This window comes from Argentina silus, assembly GCF_951799395.1.
Source record: "Argentina silus genome assembly, chromosome: 3".
Lineage (NCBI taxonomy): Eukaryota > Metazoa > Chordata > Actinopteri > Argentiniformes > Argentinidae > Argentina > Argentina silus.
This window is the reverse complement of record NC_139657.1, coordinates 31,279,355-31,298,394: the sequence shown is the minus strand read 5'-3', so window position 1 is coordinate 31,298,394 and position 19,040 is coordinate 31,279,355. Positions and strand designations below refer to the sequence as shown.

At 40.2% G+C, this 19,040-nt stretch overlaps 1 pseudogene across 1 annotated transcript in view; it reads right to left on the bottom strand.

Moving 5' to 3' along the window:
• Window positions 1-19,040, bottom strand: part of LOC310802304 (cytochrome P450 3A27-like) — an 84,726-nt pseudogene that overhangs the window by 40,258 nt on the left and 25,428 nt on the right. The window contains exons 8-9 of the transcript in view: window positions 18,501-18,720; window positions 18,147-18,309 (exon numbers count right to left, since the gene is read on the bottom strand). The product of the transcript in view is annotated as a cytochrome P450 3A27-like (transcript). The remainder of the gene's footprint in view (window positions 1-18,146; window positions 18,310-18,500; window positions 18,721-19,040) is intronic.

Genomic DNA, 19,040 nt, shown 5'->3' with positions numbered 1-19,040 from the left:
CGATTGAGCTCGTCCCGTTTCACTTTTTAGGCTGTTACGCTGCTCTTTCACTGACAAACAGCTGTTTTTGGAATTAAGCGCTCACCGAAATTACCGCGATTTGACTTGATGTTGGGATCAAACTGTCTGCCGAGTCGAATGAATTACTTCCCAGAGATCTAACAACAAAGAGTAGCCAATTAAGGGTATTTCTTTGCAGTAGGTCTAGGTCCTGATTGTGGGGGAAATGTTGCTTTGAATTGTAGGCTACTTTGACTGGACGATAACATACGAATACAAACAAGTGTACAGTAACATGTTGTCACCACGGATGATAGAGCTTGATTTGATTAAATTTGATAAATTTTCAGCCCTGCTTCTTACACCTTTGCGTTTACTTGAAGGCAGTTCACGGACTTGAGGTAGGCTGAAAATATACAGGAGCGTGTCGGCCTAGTGCTTATTCGATTAAGGTAGGGGGGATCTGCGCGAAGCCCACACATCGTGTCGCTCACCGGCCCCGCAGCCCACAGATCGACCGGCCCACCAGCAGCCATGGCACAGCCCTTTACACAACATTTAGGCAGCACCCCCTCTCGAAAGATACATCCTACGTCCTTGGACATTTGGCCCAAGTATTGGGGCAATTTAATGTAAAGTATTCCCGTTTATTTAAACTAAAATAGAGCAAGGCAAACTTACCTGCGGCGGGTCCCACCAGTTTTTCTCCATTGTGTTGAAATGTAATTGAATCTATTTCCACTAATGAGCGTACCACATTACAAATGACAATCAGCAAAGGCTATTTGACAACAACTGGAGGTTCAAGTGACCAAAGTGACTTTTACATAAATTTACGTCATTGCTAGCAGCGTCATCAAGACAACAGCATTATGACGCAGGAGATATTTATTTGATTACAGATATGCTCATGTTGTTTCTTGGAAAATATACGTCGTTGGGATTAATCATCATCATATTATTAATTAATAGACAAAACACAGACATAGATATAGGTATATAGATCAGTGGTAGGGGCTCGGGGTCGTTTCTGGACATGGCCCTCCATTGTAATTTACATTTACATTCATGGCATTTAGCAGACGCCTTTATCCAAAGCGACTTACAACAATACATTTGTTTAAGTAATTGAATCATCTATCCAACAGTCATCATAAGACAAAGTAATCAATGCTCACACCAGGGGCCATAGGCAGTCGGCTATTTCATTTTATTTGTATTAGCAGGAGAGAACTTGTACAAGGGGGGTAGCGGGGATGAAGAGGTCTCTGGGTGGGGTTGGGGTTAGGGTTAGTATAGGGGGGGGGGGGATAAATGGAAAACATACTCGTGGTTCAGGTATTAACTGCCAATGAACTTAGTTGGAACAATACAAATTACAATGTAAAACAATAACAATATAATATCAACATTTCAGTATTATATCAAAATAATGATTTAGAAATATGGTACAACCTGTGAGCTGCCTGGTTGCCTTGGCAACGGTAAACTACAGCGCTGTTCATCAGCGGTTCGGGCTCTGGCTCTAACCGTCTACCTTCTCTTAACCGTTAGGAGAAAACGAAGAAAAACAAAGAAAATGTAAACTACAAAACACTCTAACATTAAATCCTACACATACATCTGTATCAGTGGAGTCAGGCAAACGTTACACCAGACTCCCTTCGACATGTTTTGTCAGGTGTCATTTGACAACAACCACTCATCGTAAACGGCAAACTAGTGCTAACTCGTCCTCGTTTAGGATACCAAGCTAGCGCAATTACCGCTAACAAACTACAAACTTCATATGCTACTATGCCTAACGGTACACTAAATAGAAAGCCTACATTAATGACAAACTGTATTAATGCTTATGCTTAAGAATAAATGGAAAACACACTAGTGAGTCGTCTGGTCCTCAGTCTTTACAGGTATTAACTGCCAACTGAAGAACGCAGCGCAAGCCACAGCTTATATACCCGCAGGTGATCTAGTGCCTTTTATACTCCAAATAGAAATGCGTGAAATTGAATGGGGGGAGTCTGTAAACATGCAAGATAAAGTGCATACATATAAAATAACACATTTACGTAAGTGGCCAATTACATATAAATATATTATGTGCCACATAAACAGTGGAAAAAGCAGTGAAGCCCTTAGCAGACATAGGGGAAAATGTACAGTATATACAAACATGTACAGGAGCAGGACGTATTGTGTCTCTGTTAACACAGTTGTGTCATGTGTAATTGTGTTAAATGATCCATAATAAGTGCTGTCCAGTTTCCTCTATATTATATATAACATGGTGAATAACTCCCCGATATTTCTTTAAGGCCAATATCAGATATGTCTGTCAAGCTCTAATTACAATGAGCTGTCCTCCCATTTCTACCTCCATCAGCCTCCTGTTGCACAGTAATGAGTGATAAAGACACCTGATGACAAGGATGAGAAATGTAAAGATCACGGTTTCATCCAAGGCCCATCTACCTTTCATTCAAATTATGCTAAGATTATTATCATTGGTGATTTTAACCTACATGTGGACAATGAGACTGACTCGACAGCCATGGATTTGATGAATCTCTTGAATTCTACGGACTTTATTCAGCGAGTTACTGGGCTCACCCATAACCACTGCCACACCCTGGACCTAGTGATTACAAAGGGTCTTACTCCTGTTGCATCCTCTATTATTTATCTAGCCATGTCGCTGAGCAGATGAGATTCATGATGATGAATATGAATAGTACACCATCAACAGCTTCCTCCTGTGATAATGATTTATTAACCAGCTTCAACACCAAACTAAGGGCAACTATCGACTCTGTAGCACCAGTCAAACAGTTTGATTGATTTCCTGTTGAAATGCATTGCGGACATATGGATGTCACAGAACTAGTCATTCGAGCAAAAACCAGGTAGGACACTCCATTTTAAAAAGCGTGTTTTCCGAACCAAAACAGCGTTTGTAAATGACATATTTATTTCAAGGGATCTCGTTCCCTGATCGCTACCGATTAAAGATAGTCATTACAACCTTTAGGAAGCTTTTAAAAAGGTTGAATATTACATGGACCTTTACAGAACACAGCTGTAAAGGTGCAACCTTTCCTCTCCCAGGCTGACACTGAATGACAAATGCATGCTTGTATTACTAGCAGCCTTGATTACTGTAACACTCTCCTGTCTGGTCGACCAAAGAAAGCTATTGGCAAATGATACAGATTGCAGCAGCACGAGTCAGATGGAGAGCACATATCATACAAGTCTCTGCACTGATAACCTGTTCGTTTTATAATTTATTTTAAGATAATTGTATTAGTTTAGAAATCACTCTATGGTCACGCACACCACTGCATGTCAGACATGCTTTTAAGGTATATACCCTGTAGATCCCTCAGGTCCTCAGGTACTGGCCTTTTAACTATTCTGAAGATTCCAACAACACCTATCTACTTCCTGTTTCAAATGAATAATACTGGGCAGAAGTCTGCACAGGGATGCTACAGACACATTAGCACACTGCAAAATACTGTCACCTATCTAACCATCTGTTCCAAAGCAATAGTAATAGATACTGTAGGAGTCTGCAGTGCACAGGGGTTACACACTCATCAGTACCCTCTAAAATACTGTCACTATCATATTTCCTGTTCCACATGAATAGTACTATATAGGAGTCTGCAGAGGGGTTACCTTGTTGGGAAACAGTGTCTATCTCCTCCTGCAGCTTGGTCATAATGTGAGGGCTGGTTGCCAGATTGTAGGCCAGGAAGGACAGAGAGCTACTGGTGGTCTCATAGAGTGTTTCCACAGTGTAATGAAATCGATAGCTTCATTTATTAAGCACAAAATGATTGAGACTGAAAGCTATATGGAGGCAGTTGTACCGACTGTGAGGAACAGTGAGCTGAAGATGTCAAACTTGAGCATTTTCTTGATGTTGGTCACAAAGGGGTCAGAGGGGTTGTGGAGGGAGTCGATGTCGACACTGAATGAAGTGCTGACGACCACATCCATACTGTATGGTCCAAAGAACCTGGAACACAACCACAAAATCTTTGACCACCAGAACCACAACCACAAAATTAAAGGGGGAGTTCACTGAAATTACAAATTCACCTTATCTTCTCGGAGAGAAATACTCACTCTTTTAGTTCAATGGGCTCTTCGTTATCGGCCGTCTTCTTCAGATTGCTGACCAAATTACCAGAGTGCTGCTTCATGATCCCGAACATCTGAGTTGGGAAGGATACATGGAAAAATATGATGATTGATACATGGATTAATATGTGCAAAACATGGGTTAATATCATGTTTGAAACAGGAATTATTTTAATGTTTATATAGCCTGAGAATATACATTCATACAGGATACATTATGTATATAGTCAAGGAATAAGTGACTCCAAAGATGAACTATTATTCTAAACTCTGTCATCTGACCACTGAACTTATCTAAGATAAGATTAAATATACTTTGTTGTCCCGGATGGAAATTTGTCTTAGACAATTAAAGTTGCTGCTTCACACAACAACAAACAACAATGAATACACACTATACACATAGTACAAATCACATAAACACACACACACACGTCAGAGTTGTTAGTCATTCATTTATTTGTGTTGTTGGAATGAATAAAAGAAGGAGAGGAGAGATGGGACTGTACCTCTTTGATCCGCCCACTGGTGAAGGAGGGAGACAGGACACTGCGGATCCGTCTCCATGCATCATCCTCAGCGATAAACACGGCGTCATACAGAGGCCCGTTGAGATAGAAATTCTAGAAAAATAACAATGATTATATACTGCAAAATTAACCGAATATTAATAATGCTATAATAACAATGATATTATCTATTTAATGAGCCCTTATGTTTTTTTCCCCATACAACAACTTCAATTTAGCGTATTACCCTCCTGTTAGTGAAAAGGGAGTAGCATTCCTTGATGAGGATGGTTTTGATCATGGCTGTGTCCATGATACACAGGACGGGCCGACGGCCATCATAGATCCTACAGACCAGCAAAAACAAAGATAGTTAGATATACACTCACCCAACACTTTATTAGGAACACTATACTAATACTAGGTAGAGCCTCCCTTTGCTCTCAAAACAGCCTCAATTCTTCGTGACATTGATTCCTTTGAGATTCTAGTCAATGATGACATGATTGCATCACGCAATTCCTGCACATTTTTCAGGTGCACTTTCAAGATGTGAATCTCCCGTTGTGCCACATCCCAAAGATGTTCTATTGGATTCAGATCCGGTGACAAGGAGGGCCACTGAAGAACACTGAACTCATTGTCATGTTCATGAAACCAGTTTAAGACGACTTTTGCTTTGTGACATGGTGCATTATCATGCTGGAAGTAGCCATTAGAAGGTGGGTAAATTGTGGCCATGAAGGGATGCACATGGTCAGCAACAATACTTAAATAGGCTGTGGCATTCAAGCAAATATACCGTAGATAGAGACAGACAGACCCATCACAGATCCTGCACTCTTTGAAAAAGTGCTACCTAGAACCAAAAAGGGTTCTTCTTCCACTGTCCCTTTGAAGAAACCTTTTGGGTTCCATGTAAAACCCTTTCCACAGAAGGTTATACAGTACCGTGCGTAAGTAATGGGACAGTGAAGCATTTTTTCTTCTGTTTGGATTTGAAATAAAAACGTAGAGATTTTTATTTTTTATATAATGTACATATTGGTTTATCATTCAGAAATTCCAACACTTTTATGCATAATCCCCCTATTTCAGGCTACACAAAAGTGATAGGACAATTGGCTTGACAAGTGTGTTCGTCAGGTGTGTTCCGTCACATAATTTGTGCAGTCTGCTATTGGTGTCTTGTCAACATGAGGACCAAAGAGATGTTATTGAAAGTCAGGGAAGCCATTATGATGCTGAAATATCAGAAAAAAAATAAACATAGCCAAAACCTTAAACCTACCAAAATCAACAGTTTGGAACTTCATTTAACTTCATTAAAAGGAAAGAAAGCACTGGTGAGCTCAGAAATCGCAAATTACCTAGTAGGCCAAGGAAGACTTCCAGTGGATAACCAAAGAATGCTCACCATAATTGAGAATCATTTATTTACATCTTGTCAGTCCAAGTACAAGTAAATGGCTCCAAACTCATTGGACAGCATTTCATCATACAGCAGGACAATGACCCAAAACATACTGCCATAGGAACTAGGGAATTTTTCAGGGCCAAAAAGTGGAAAGTTGTTGACTGGCCAAGTCAGTCTCCAGATTTAAATCCTATAGAACATGCATTTCATTTGCTCAAGAGGAGACTTAGGGCAAAACATCCTAAAAAAACAACAACAGTCGCTGCAACATAGCATTACCAGAGAAGATACCCAGCGTCTGGTTGGGTCAATGGGTCACAGACTTTTGCACTTTTGCATACAAAGGATTGGGGACCAAATACTAAACATGAGTGCTTAATTTAGACATTTGATAATGCAAAAGAAGGAAAAATGCTTGGGCACCAAAATGGCTAGAGCCAGCCCTGATTAACAGAACCTTTATCGAGCGCACAACATCACATTAATGCCCATAGGAAGAATGAGAATAGAGTATCAACAAAATAACCAATTTAACACAATTTAAAACAACATACGTCTGTAAGTTTTAACCATACGTTAACGTGCGTCAAGGACAACGCGGGAGAATGATGCCCGTGATGGGCCTAACCCAAAACTCAAAGAATATCTCGCTGTCCCTCTCCTTAAATATCATTCCCAACAAAGGACAAGGTGTTAGATACATTACAATAGCAAAGGAATTGACAAATGGTGAAAGCTGAAAAATCTGAAACATAGTCAAAACCTTAGACTTGCCAAAATCAAGCACTGATGAGCTCAGCAATCGCAAATGGCTGAGGCTTCACTGCAAGATGCAAACCACTAGTTATTCTTAAAAAGGATAGCCGGGTTACAGTTTGCTAAGAAGTACCTAAAAAGCCTGCAGAGGTGTGGAAAAAAGTCTTGTGGACAGATAAGATGAATATTATCAGAGTGATTGCAAGAGGAAAGTTTGGAGAAAAAAGGATCTGCCCAAGGTTTACAGCATACCATCTCATCTGTGAAACATGGTGGAGGGGATGCTATGGTTTGGGCATGTATAGCTGCCACTAGAACTTGCTAACTTATCATAATTGATGATGTTACTGCTGACAGTAGCAGCAGAATGTATTCTGAAGTGTACAGAAATATCTTGTCTGGTCGAGTAAAAACAATGCTTCCAAATTCATTGGATGGCGCTTCATCATACAGTAAGACAATGACCCAAAACATACTGCCATTGGAGCTAGGGAGATTTTCAGGGCGAAAAAGTGGAAAGTTCTTGACTGGCCATGTCAATGTTTGGATTTAAATCCTATTGAACATGCATTTCATTTTCTGATGGTAAGATTTTGGGCAAAAAGACCTGGCAAAAGGATGGCTGGCCTGGCAGAATATCACCAGAGAAGATACCCAGCACCTGGTGGGGTCAATGGGTCCCAGACGGTTATTGCATACAAAGTATTGTCGACCAAATACTAAACATGAGTGCATCATTTCGACCATGTATACCAATACTAGACAAAAGAAAAGAAAAGAATCTAGCAAAAGCAAATTATGTTCTGACAGGGTTTGACTCATCTAATACGACATCAGATCTGGATAGGTTCCTTGATTTCCTCTGAAAGGTGACATAGGCATGAAAACATGTACACAACATCAAGAAGAAACCATTGATTAAAGCCAAATCAATTGACAGAGGCATGGCAGAAAATGTGTGTTGTCTCTTTAAAAGAAATGTTAAAAATCTCTTTGTTTTCCCTGAATGAAACAAAGCACAGGTGTTTAAAAGGCCAGCCCCACCCCTGATTACAATGATCCACACATGGAGACAGCCAAAGCAACATAGATCAATAAGACATCGCACATGTCACACCAGAATGTGTGTTGGCAAGAGTGTGCCCTTATAGCCAGGATCCACTCAACCACCTCTCTGGTCACATCTCCCTGATGTTGGTTATGAAGAACTTTATGAATGTATTTAAATGTATTTAATATTAATTATTGCCTTGGTTTATACTCGCTTCGGAATTGTAGGACTTTTGTACGAGCAAACTGCTGAATATCTTCTCATAGATACACTGTGCTTAGCATGTACTGCTGAAGATTATGTTAATATTATGTTAAGATTTAAGTAGTCTCGTTCCCAGACACTTCCGCCCAAATGCCCGAAAGGTCTGTTGGACCAATGCGTTAAACTTCATTGGCTTTCATTAAGCCAAGAGCAAGAGCGTCAAAAACAGGGACGGGGCATAGCCATTGGCTTTACCTCGGATCAATCATCTTCCACAGCACATTCCACACATTTCTGATAAGAAGCTACACCTTGCAGCCGTGTGATTAGCTGAAATCAAATAATAACAAGTACTTTAATCAGTAATCACCCTACGGCCAGGTTTGAGTCGTCGTTATTCCAGACTTATATGCACTGTGAGCGATAGCCTGAGGACGAGGTTAACATTTAGGTAACCTGCGAATAACCTCATGCACGAGAAAATAAAATAAGCTTAATTGCTACATGGCCTGTTAATTTCCATGCTCATCTTTGATGTCAAGAACCTATGTGGTACTTTTTAGGGGGGGGGGGGGGGGGGGGTTATCAGAGAGAGACCCTACCACTCCAAAAAGGTGGCTTATTTGGCTAATTTCAAGTGCCCTAATTGCCAATTAAAAATGGGTAGCCTTTTAAAAGGGGCAATCCTTCATATATCCCACAATTCAACACCAATCTGTTCTCTGGAAAAATGAATAAAACATGAAAATATTGGGTTTATGCCCTAACCATTTTTTGTAAATTTGGGGCTAGACACTTCACCCATTTTCACCACATTTACATTTAAATTTTTGACATTTAGCAGATGGGCCATTGGTAGTCACAATGCTTTTTAAAAATGCTTTACATTAGAGGTACTGTACAGGTGGGTAGTGGAAGGTGAAGAGGTCTTTAGGAGGGACAGTCAAGATGTAGCCTGAAGAGATGGGTCTTCTATCTACGGCGGAAGATAGGTAGTGACTCTGCAGTCCTGACCGCACTGGGAAGCTCGTTCCACCACCGGGGTGCCAAGACAGTGAAAAGCCGTGACCAACTAGCGCAACCACTCCATCTTCTTAGAGGCGGCCAGCCGAGGTGGAAGAACGGAGTGGTCAGGCTGGGGTTTGACATACAGTATGTATTCACCATCAAATGTTGTTCACTTTCCCAAACCCCTGCCTGTGTAAGTAATGGGACAACAAAACATTTTTTGTTCTTTCGGCTCTATACTCCAAACGTTTAGATTTGAAATTAAACAATTATTACAAGTAGAGATTCTCAGCTTTTATTTGACGGTATTTGTGTACACATTGGTTTCACCATTCAAAAATTACCCCACTTTTTATGCATAGTCCCCCTATTTCAGTGTACCCAAAAGTAATGGGACAGACTTATCAAATGTCCATATGAAGCAGTCATGTTTAGTATTTAGTGGACAATCCACTAGTATTTAGTGGACAATAACTGCCTGAAGTCTGCAACCCACTAACCCTACCAGACGCTGGGCATCTTCTTTGGTGATGCTCTGCTAGGCCTGTACTGCAGCCATCTTCAGTTGTTGTTTGTTTTGAGGTCTTTTTGCCTAAATTCTTATCATTAGGGAAATGTAATGCATGTTCAATTGAATTTTAATCTGAAGATTGACTTGGCCAATCAAGATCTTTCCACTAGTTGCTATGGCAGTGTTTTGGCTATGGCATTGTTTTATTGTATGGTGTGGCACCATCCAATGCATTTGGACGCATTTGCTTGCACTCAAGCAGACAAGATGTTTCTGTGCACTTCAGAATACATTCTGCTGCTGCCGTCAGCAGGTACAATCATCAATTAAGACAAGTTAACAAGTTCTAATGGCAACTATACATGCCCAAACCTAACACCCCCTGCACCATGTTTCACAGATGAGGTGGTATGCTGTAAATCTTGGGCAGATCCTTTTTTCTCCAAACTTTCATTTTTACGAGACCTCTGCAGGCTTTTTAGGTACTTTTTTTTAGCAAACTGTGACCATCATTTTTGATGATAACTAGTGGTTTTTGATGATAACTGTGTCTTCCTCTTAGTTATAAACAAACTAGAATTAAATGCATAGGTCTATGGATGGATGTTCTCATTGGAACAGCTGGAAGACTTTCTATGCATCCCCGAAAAAACACATGTATGCAAACACACACACACACACACACACACACACACACAAACACACAGACACAGGCATGTTTAAGATATGCGTAGCCCATGTTTATTAGTTGACTTAGTTGTGATAGACAGTGTAGTTGTAGATAGTGTAGTTGACTAGTTTAGATACAGCGCACGAAGCAACAAGCAGGTACAATATCAGCACACCTCAGCATTACTCCACCCACGTGCTACCACAGGGAACTGGTACCCGCATAGTTAGATATGGCACTGGTCTCACACTAGAGAGAACTGGCATATTCTAGATCATTATACGAGGTAACTAACTAGGAATTATGTCAAACTAGAAAGTGCTCAGTAGTCCCAGGGCTACAAACACAAGCTGGCCAACCCTCCTGCAAACAGGGTGCTAATATTTCTCAATATTAGCTTGTCAAAGCTAGCCAAGGTTCTCAGCTGTCCGGAAACAACAAGTAACTTAGTTAGCCGACCGTCCCAAGTGCTAGCTGTAGCCTACACATATGACCTAGCAAGTTATAATAATAACCTGAGGAATTATTGTTGAGCTAGGGTTCAACAATAACAAAGAATTGAGAGCTCACAGGTTAGCCTGCTAGCTCAGAGAGTTAACAGGTGCTCAGAAGGTGAAAATCGTCGTTGAATGTCGAGCTGAACCGTAGGATTCTATCAGAGACAATCTAACGCCCCGTGAGAATCATAGGCTGAGGTGTAGCCAGCTACAACAACACAACTACAGTACACTTCAGACAGTCAGAGAGTGAAGAGTGGAAAGGATGAAATGGTGCGCTTGGAGCATCTCTTTATTGGGACAGGTGATGGGCGTTGCTATCACTTGCAAGTGTGTACAAGGCGTGATTCTGTGAATCAAGATGTAAATACAGTGCTCTCGGAAAGTATTCAGACCCTTTAACTTTTTCCACATTTTGTGATGTTACAGCCTTATTCTAAAATGGATTCAACATTTTTTTTTCCTCATCAATCGACACACAATACCCCATGATGACAAAGTGAAAACAGGTTTTTAGAAATTGTTGCTAATTTATTCAAAATAAAAAACTGAAATATCACCTTTACATAAGTATTGAGACCCTTTACTCAGTTCTTTGTTGAAGCACCTTTGTCATTATTGCGTATTGTGTGTAGATTAATGATTAGATTAATAATTTAATCTATTTTAAAATAAGGCTGTAACATAACATAATGGGGAAAAAGTGAAGGGGTCTGAATACTTTCAGAATGCACTGTATGTGTCTGTTATAGTCCCATTGTGTGATTGGTGTGTGTACTGATTTCTGGCACAGGCCTTAACTGATCCAACAAGTTCACCAATCATCAATGGTTTGATATGAAGTTGATGGATTTTAATGTTACATGCTACACCAGTGCGTGTGTAAAGTGTTGACATTGCGCGGCTGCTGTAGCAGCAACGCAAAATGATTCTTGGAGTGCTTGGAAATGGTATCAATGCTTTTTGGACGCTTAAAAACATATTCAATTAGTTTCATAGTATGGTAAAGTAATAGAAACCTTGATAATAGAAATACATACAATAGTGGTACCTGTATGAAAAACAAAGTGATTGTCCTCGTTTATATTTGGAGGTAGAGGACAAACCCCAACTCTAACATATTCAGACTTGACAAGACTCTCAACATATGTAGAGAATCCATAAATTAGAAGTTCCTTGCAGAAACAGACTGGGAGGGCTATTTATTCTGCATCCACACGTGCAACTGGTCACGTTTCTGGTGTAAGAGTAAATACTGCCATCTAGGGTTTAGAGATGGTTAACAGGAAATGGATACATTATTTTACGGATGTACTTTAGGCCTACGTTTGAGTAATTTAGCAGAAGCTCTTATCCAGAGCGACTTAAAATAAATAGCTACATTCATCTTCAGCTACATACATCACGGTCATCACAAGTAAGACTTTCTATAATAATAAATGCCACAAGCAGTCACAGTGGTAGAGAAAGGAAGTCAATTTAATTTAATGTTCAACTTAATTTATTGAACTTAAGACAACTATATAAATTGATTTGCTATGTATCCCTAAATAGCGGCCAATTGTGTTGAGGTTTCCAGGCTAACGGTGTCGGCATGTGCAGTCCCCTGTCTTATCTCTGCACCCCCACACGCTCTCAGCCAGGGCCACATCAACAAGGCTTTTGACAGAAAGGCTCGTCCCCTGGTTTGCCTGATTGTGTACCAGCTGAGCCATCAGAGAACATGAGGGTTGGGGCATATCTGCATATCTGGAGCCATCATTCATCTGAAATTAAAAAAGTAACATCAGAGGGGAGTGCAAGGTGAGACAAGAATTGGACAAATTCAACTGAGAGTTGAAGGTCATGGACTAAATGCTATAGTAAAACTAGCAACAATCACCTTCATCTACTTAGTCTATAGGTTCTCTACCATCTCTCTAATCGTCACCATGCTCACCTTCTTCAATGTCTCCCTCTCCTGTTCTAGCTTCTCTTTTTCCAGACTCTGTTTCGCTCTTTCTTCAGCCACCATCACCAGGGCCTCTCTCCTCTTGACTGCCTCCATTTCTTTTTCCATCTGTTTCTTGGCCTTGAGAAATGTCTCCTTCTCCTTCCACATCCCAAGCATTTCTTGCTCCACCTTCTGCCCGTCTCTTTTGATTTTCATCCACTACTTCTTTATCATTTGCAACTCTGCTCCGACCTTCTCTGTCTTTCTAAGCATCTCCTTTGAGGTCTCCTTCTCCTGCTCTTCCTTCTCTTTTTCCTTGCTCAGTTTAAGTCTTTCTTCGGCCTCCATCACCAGGGCCTCTCTCCTCCTGACTGCCACCATATTTTTCTCCATCTCTTTCTCCATCTGTTTCTTGGCCTTGAGAAATGTCTCCTTCTCCTTCCACATCCTGAGCATTTCTTGCTCCACCTTCTGTCCGTCTCTTTGGATTTTCACGCTCTCCTTCCTCATCATATTTAACTCTGCCTCTGCCTTCTCAGCCGTTCTAAGTATCTCCTTTGAGGACTCCTTCTCTTTCTCAATCTCCATCATGAGGATCTTGATCCCACTGTCCATCTCCTCCCTCTCCCTATTGAACTCATTCCTGTCCTCCTGCAGTCTTTCTGCCTTTCTGGCCAGGATCTCCTCCTCCCTCTGCCTAACTTTTTGGTCCCTTCTCATTTGTTTCTCATATTCCTCTATCTTTTTCTCAAACTCTGCCTTCTCTGTCTTAATCCTCTCATGCTCCTTCCTGATATCCTCAATACTCATATATATTTTCACCTCCATTGTTTTTATGCACCTACAGTAGATAGAACACAAACAAAAATGATTGAAATAATCTCCACACACCCATACTATAATGCAACAGGAATGTCAGAAAGATTCCCCAAATGAGAATGGTATAACAATCTTTGAGTCTGCCCTTCTGAATCAGTCAACAAATACCAGTACACCGATTGGCAGCAAAGAAATGTTATTATCTATAATGTGCGTTCGGCTGGCGTCATAATGGGTTTGGAATGACTATCATGGTAATTCACTGCCTAACAACTCTTATCAGCGTTCGATGCAATGGTTCGAAGTGACTTGGTCCTGTCAGAGGCCTATGTTAGAGTCAGCAAAAGCTTCCAGTGTGGGTTGGCTGGCTATGTTTGTTGACACGCCTTGAAATATAGCCTACAATTGTGGTCAACAGGTCAAATATCAGTGGCCATATAATGGGCACATTTCATTAACTGGAATTGGCCTGGTACAGGTAGGAGCCTATAGGCTAACAAGCAGAAGACCTCCGCAAAATTAAAATAGCCCTAATTCAATTCATGCATTTAGGTCTCTAATAATAATAAAAAATATATTTGATTTGGAATGTGTTTTTCATTTGTAGCCAACAATTTCAAAGCCTGTGCAGTTGAGTGCAATAGACACACAAACAAAAACACAAACAAAACACTAACAACAACAAGAGGACAGGACCTAAAGGAAGGCCTTTCTAAAGATGTGAGTTTTTAGGCATATAGAAATATCCAACGCTGAATTCGACTTAATGGGAATATCATCTCCTAGTGACAGATATCTCTCAGTGACATTTTTACGCGTCCCTTGTCCAAATGCTGTAAAGGTAGTCGGCCTATGCAGTCTCAAGTATTTACAAATACAAGTGTTATAAAACTATACTATATGTCAACTATACTACATCTCTGGCCTACATTAGCCTACCTCAGTCAGTAGGCTGTGTATAAGCGCCGAATCTTCCGGTTATAATCTCTTTATATCTCACTCTGGTAATACTGATTGCACAGGTTCAGGTTGCGTCTTAGCTCGTTATGCCACTGAACTAAAAGTTCAAGAACTTTGTGTATTATTGCAGAACATTCTCAATTCTGTGTACATATCAACGTCATAATGATACCAATAGCAACGCATTTTGGGTGGAATCCTAACTCCAAATCCGCGCGCGTAAATCTTGCATTCATGTCAATGGGAAATTGATTCGATTTACACGCGGATCTCGAGTTAGGATTCCACTGCAATACACATTTAAGTTTAAGTTCATTTGAATTTATAGTGCATTTTACCCACAATATACGGCTTACACAAAAGTAGCCTACAAGACAAATACAACATTTGAAAAAACATATTGCATAGAATCAAATTTGGGGATATACAGGGTTTTTTTCTTTATAAAGTACATTACAAACATAAAGTCTCATAAAGTACATTACAAATACGAAACAATTATTAGTCATATTTTTTATTAGTAATAATAATAAGTATTTTATATTTAATACAAAATAGATTAAATGGTGAAATTGGTGTGTATAAATATATAAAACTTGACTCATAATCCGTATAGTGCTGTTTTTGGAGTAATTACTAATTACTAGTAATTACTAGTGTGTGCGGACTGCGCTCCCTGTCCCGTCTTTCTGCTGTGGGGCAGCGGAGCACTCTTGCCCCATCGTTGCGAGGGGAACAACGTGAGCGTGATTGGCGTAAGCAGGGAAAACCTCACGCAAATTATATTGGGTATGAATTCTGCCTAGCAACAGGTGGCGAAAAACTATTAAACGCTAATGTCGTTAACGTGGTCTGACATGACAGGAAATAATCACAAAGCAATTCAGTTCATCTACTGTACGTCTATCGCTAATGCTAGCTAGCTAAAGTTTTCACAATGAATCGTGTAGATTATTTGTTGACCATGCGGTTCAGTACATTGCCTTTGGAAGAGAAGTTGGAGATAAAACGTTTAGGGCCAACAGGAATGGTTTGACAAAAAGAGATGGCTAACCGCTACCACCTCGAAACATGCGCTGTTCTGTTTCCCATGTATGATTTTTGGTGGAGACTATTTGGGCATCGGCTGGATTCAAAGACATTATACATCTGTCAGAACAGAACAGACACCAGCGACTGAACGGCCTTGACATGCTTTCCATTGAAAATGCATTGATCCAGGGACAGATGGATTTCAACAGTATCCGCCGCGCTACTTTCCTATTCAAGTGAGCGGGTCTGTTTGGACATGTATGACAAATGGACAATGCGCCGTTCACTGTAGACTATATTGCTTTTGTTTTGTAGTCATTTTAAACGTTATACTGGCTGTGATATAAAGTGGAGGACTAAATGTTACGTATAGGCCTAATATCTAGACAGTTGATGGGCACACTTGTTACTTGTCGCTTTCAGAACCCTGGACTGGGCTTGGGCTGTATAATCATATAGTTCCGTTAATTAGCCTAGCCTACTTTCCGTGATTTAATGTGACTTTTGTAGTGTGTTATAGCCTCTGCACTGATGATATTTATTTCACATTTAAAATAATACAATTGATAAAACCTGATTAAACTTTCCTACAAGTTAACGATGTGCCGAATGCTTGTATTTTGATTAAACATGCAAGTTATTGAAGACACGTGTCTGTCTCATCTTTTTACTTTGTTGCAGTATAGGCGTTCTATGTCGCGCTGAAGCGTATGAAGTGTATTCAGTTATGGGGTTTACTGTACATACTTTTTCTCTGCACTGTTCCTGCTGCAGAGGATGCGTAAACGATTTTCCCATGTTGTTTTTTGGTTGTGGTCTGTGTTTATACATTTAGGCTATTAGTTGTATCCTACTTTTCAGTTTTACAAGTCAAATCTTATGACAGATGAGATGGCACTTCAACCGATAAAATGCAGGTACATTTTGACTACTGCTGCACTACGATACCCATAGATAGACCCAATACATTGGTAACTGCACTACTTATACAGCTCATATACTGCTTATACTGTTCATACTGCATTCTATATTTATTCTGCTTATAATGTTACTGTTAATACATATATTGCTTATACTGCACTACTTATACTGCTCATATACTGCTTATACTGCTCATATACTGCTTATACTGCACTACTTATACTGCTCATATATTGCTTATACTGCTCATATACTGCTTATACTGCACTACTTATACTGCTCATATACTGCTTATACTGCACTACTTATACTGCTCATATATTGCTTATACTGCTCTACCTGTATATATTGTTCACATTGCACTTTTCTGCTTTTTTGCACTTCTGGTTAGACGCTAACTGCATTTCGTTGTCTCTGTACTTGTACTCTGCACAATGACAATAAAGTTGAATCTAATCTAACACCTATTTATTGTCATGTTTTGATGGCATGTTGTTCATTCTCATGTTATGATTTAGTTTGTGATTATACACACGTTTTTAGCGTGATGATAGAGACCCACTACCAGACAAGTACAAAACATACACAAGTCACATGCAAATCCCTGCACTGCAGACGACAGACAACAACTGTCTCTGTACAACGAGTCCTGGACCTCCACTAATAGACAGATACAAAGAGAGCAGCATACAGTAGCAGCAGAGCCCAGAGGCGAGGCAAGGCAAGGCAAGGCAAGGCAAGTTTATTTATATAGCACATTTCATACACAGAGGCAATTCAAAGTGCTTTACGTAAAATAGATAAAAAGGAAAGAGCATGAAAGAAAAATTAGAATAAAAACGCATAAAAGACATAAAAAAAAGAATAAAAGTCACAGTGCATTTTAGGGTCACAGTGCAATTATTAGCGCCAATTTAGTTTCAATTTAAGGCAAAAGCGAAGCCCTTTTTTTTATTTTTTCCCATTTTTGAAAGTAGCCAGTGTTGGGGCTGATCCTAGATCTATGTGTAACATAATAACTGAGAGACCTGCAGCAGGGCAGATCCTCATCACTGGCTGTCTGCTTTGAGCTGGTTGTCGTTGGACTCCTGGCAGCGGAACAGGTCCATCTCAATGGGGATCTGGTGAGAGTTGACACACAGTTAAAGTATGAAGGAACGAGTAAAACAGATGTCAGCGTTACACTATGAATGTTACCTAACACAGTGTCACTGTTACGTTCGGGTAGCATTGCACTATAAATTCAAATAAACTCAAACTCCTGGACAACCTCTCTTGGGTCGACATACATTAAAATGGCCCTATGAAGTCTCGAGGGAGTTTTGCAGAAATACAAATAGCTTTTTTTTAAATCTCACACTTCCATCATTTAGTAGGTAGCCTATACTGAGGATGATTGGCGCCTAGTACTGAAAAATTCAATCTGGGAAATTAAATGGGGAGTACATACTCATGCAGTACGCAAGTACAGAATTGTAGTATGGGGGTTCAAACCCGGGTCTCCCATGTGGAAGACACAAACGCTACTATTAAGCCAAGAGGACATCCTCAAGGTCTGAGGGCGACACTTCAGTTTACATGTCTCAGGCAGGGCTACCTCATCACGCGAGTGTGATTCCAAAATCACCTCTGCTACATATAGAAACGCAACAAAGTCATAGGTACAAAATTATATTTACAATCATTGTATCATTATTTTGTCTCACCTCTGTCTCTTTGCAGACGGTGAAGTTGAACCTCTGTAGAATCTCCACCATCGCCAGTTTCATCAATACCAGAGTGAATCGCATCCCGATACAGTTCCGTGGGCCCAACCCGAACGGCATGTAGGTGTATGGGTCGATGCTCTCCTTGTTCTCCTTACTGAACCTACACACGGTGTAGGGGTTAAAGAACATATCAATTAAATCACAGTAATATGATGGTTATACATGGTTGAAGAAACCTGTTTGTGTTTGGTCGTCGCATTTAGGTTTGTTTTATGGTTGTTTGTGGAACACTGCTCTTATCGTTGCTGTTGTGATTGATATTGTGGTTGTGGTTAAGATGTGGCCCATTACCTCTCTGGTTTGAACTCCTCTGGGTCTTCCCACACATCGGGGTCACGGTGCAAGGTCCAGATGGGTATCATGACAACCATACCCTTGGGGATGGTGATGCCGCTGATCTCAACAGATTTCTTGGCGACTCTTTCAAGTCGATGGGGTACAACCTGAGAGACTCGTTGATCACGCTGTCTAGATAGTCCATCTGCATCAGAGCCTCGTACTGGATAGGAGCCTGCACAGGGATATTACACTCACATGAGCACTAGTGATTGGTCGTTCACGTAGCCGAAACCCAGAACTAACTATTTTTCGTTGCAAATCTGAAGAGCTGTTAGTTTTTTGTGTTCTTTTTTTGGGAAATGAACACAGTACTGTACTTATTCTAATCTGCATAGCCTAATTTCATGACACCCGCATACAGAACGCCATTACTTTCAATGTACGTGTGTAATAGTGTCTTGCTTTTTTGTTATACATGAATAAACAAAAAAATCGCTAAATAATGTTATCTTGATAGTTAGAAGAAAATACATTTAGATTCCACTGAACAAT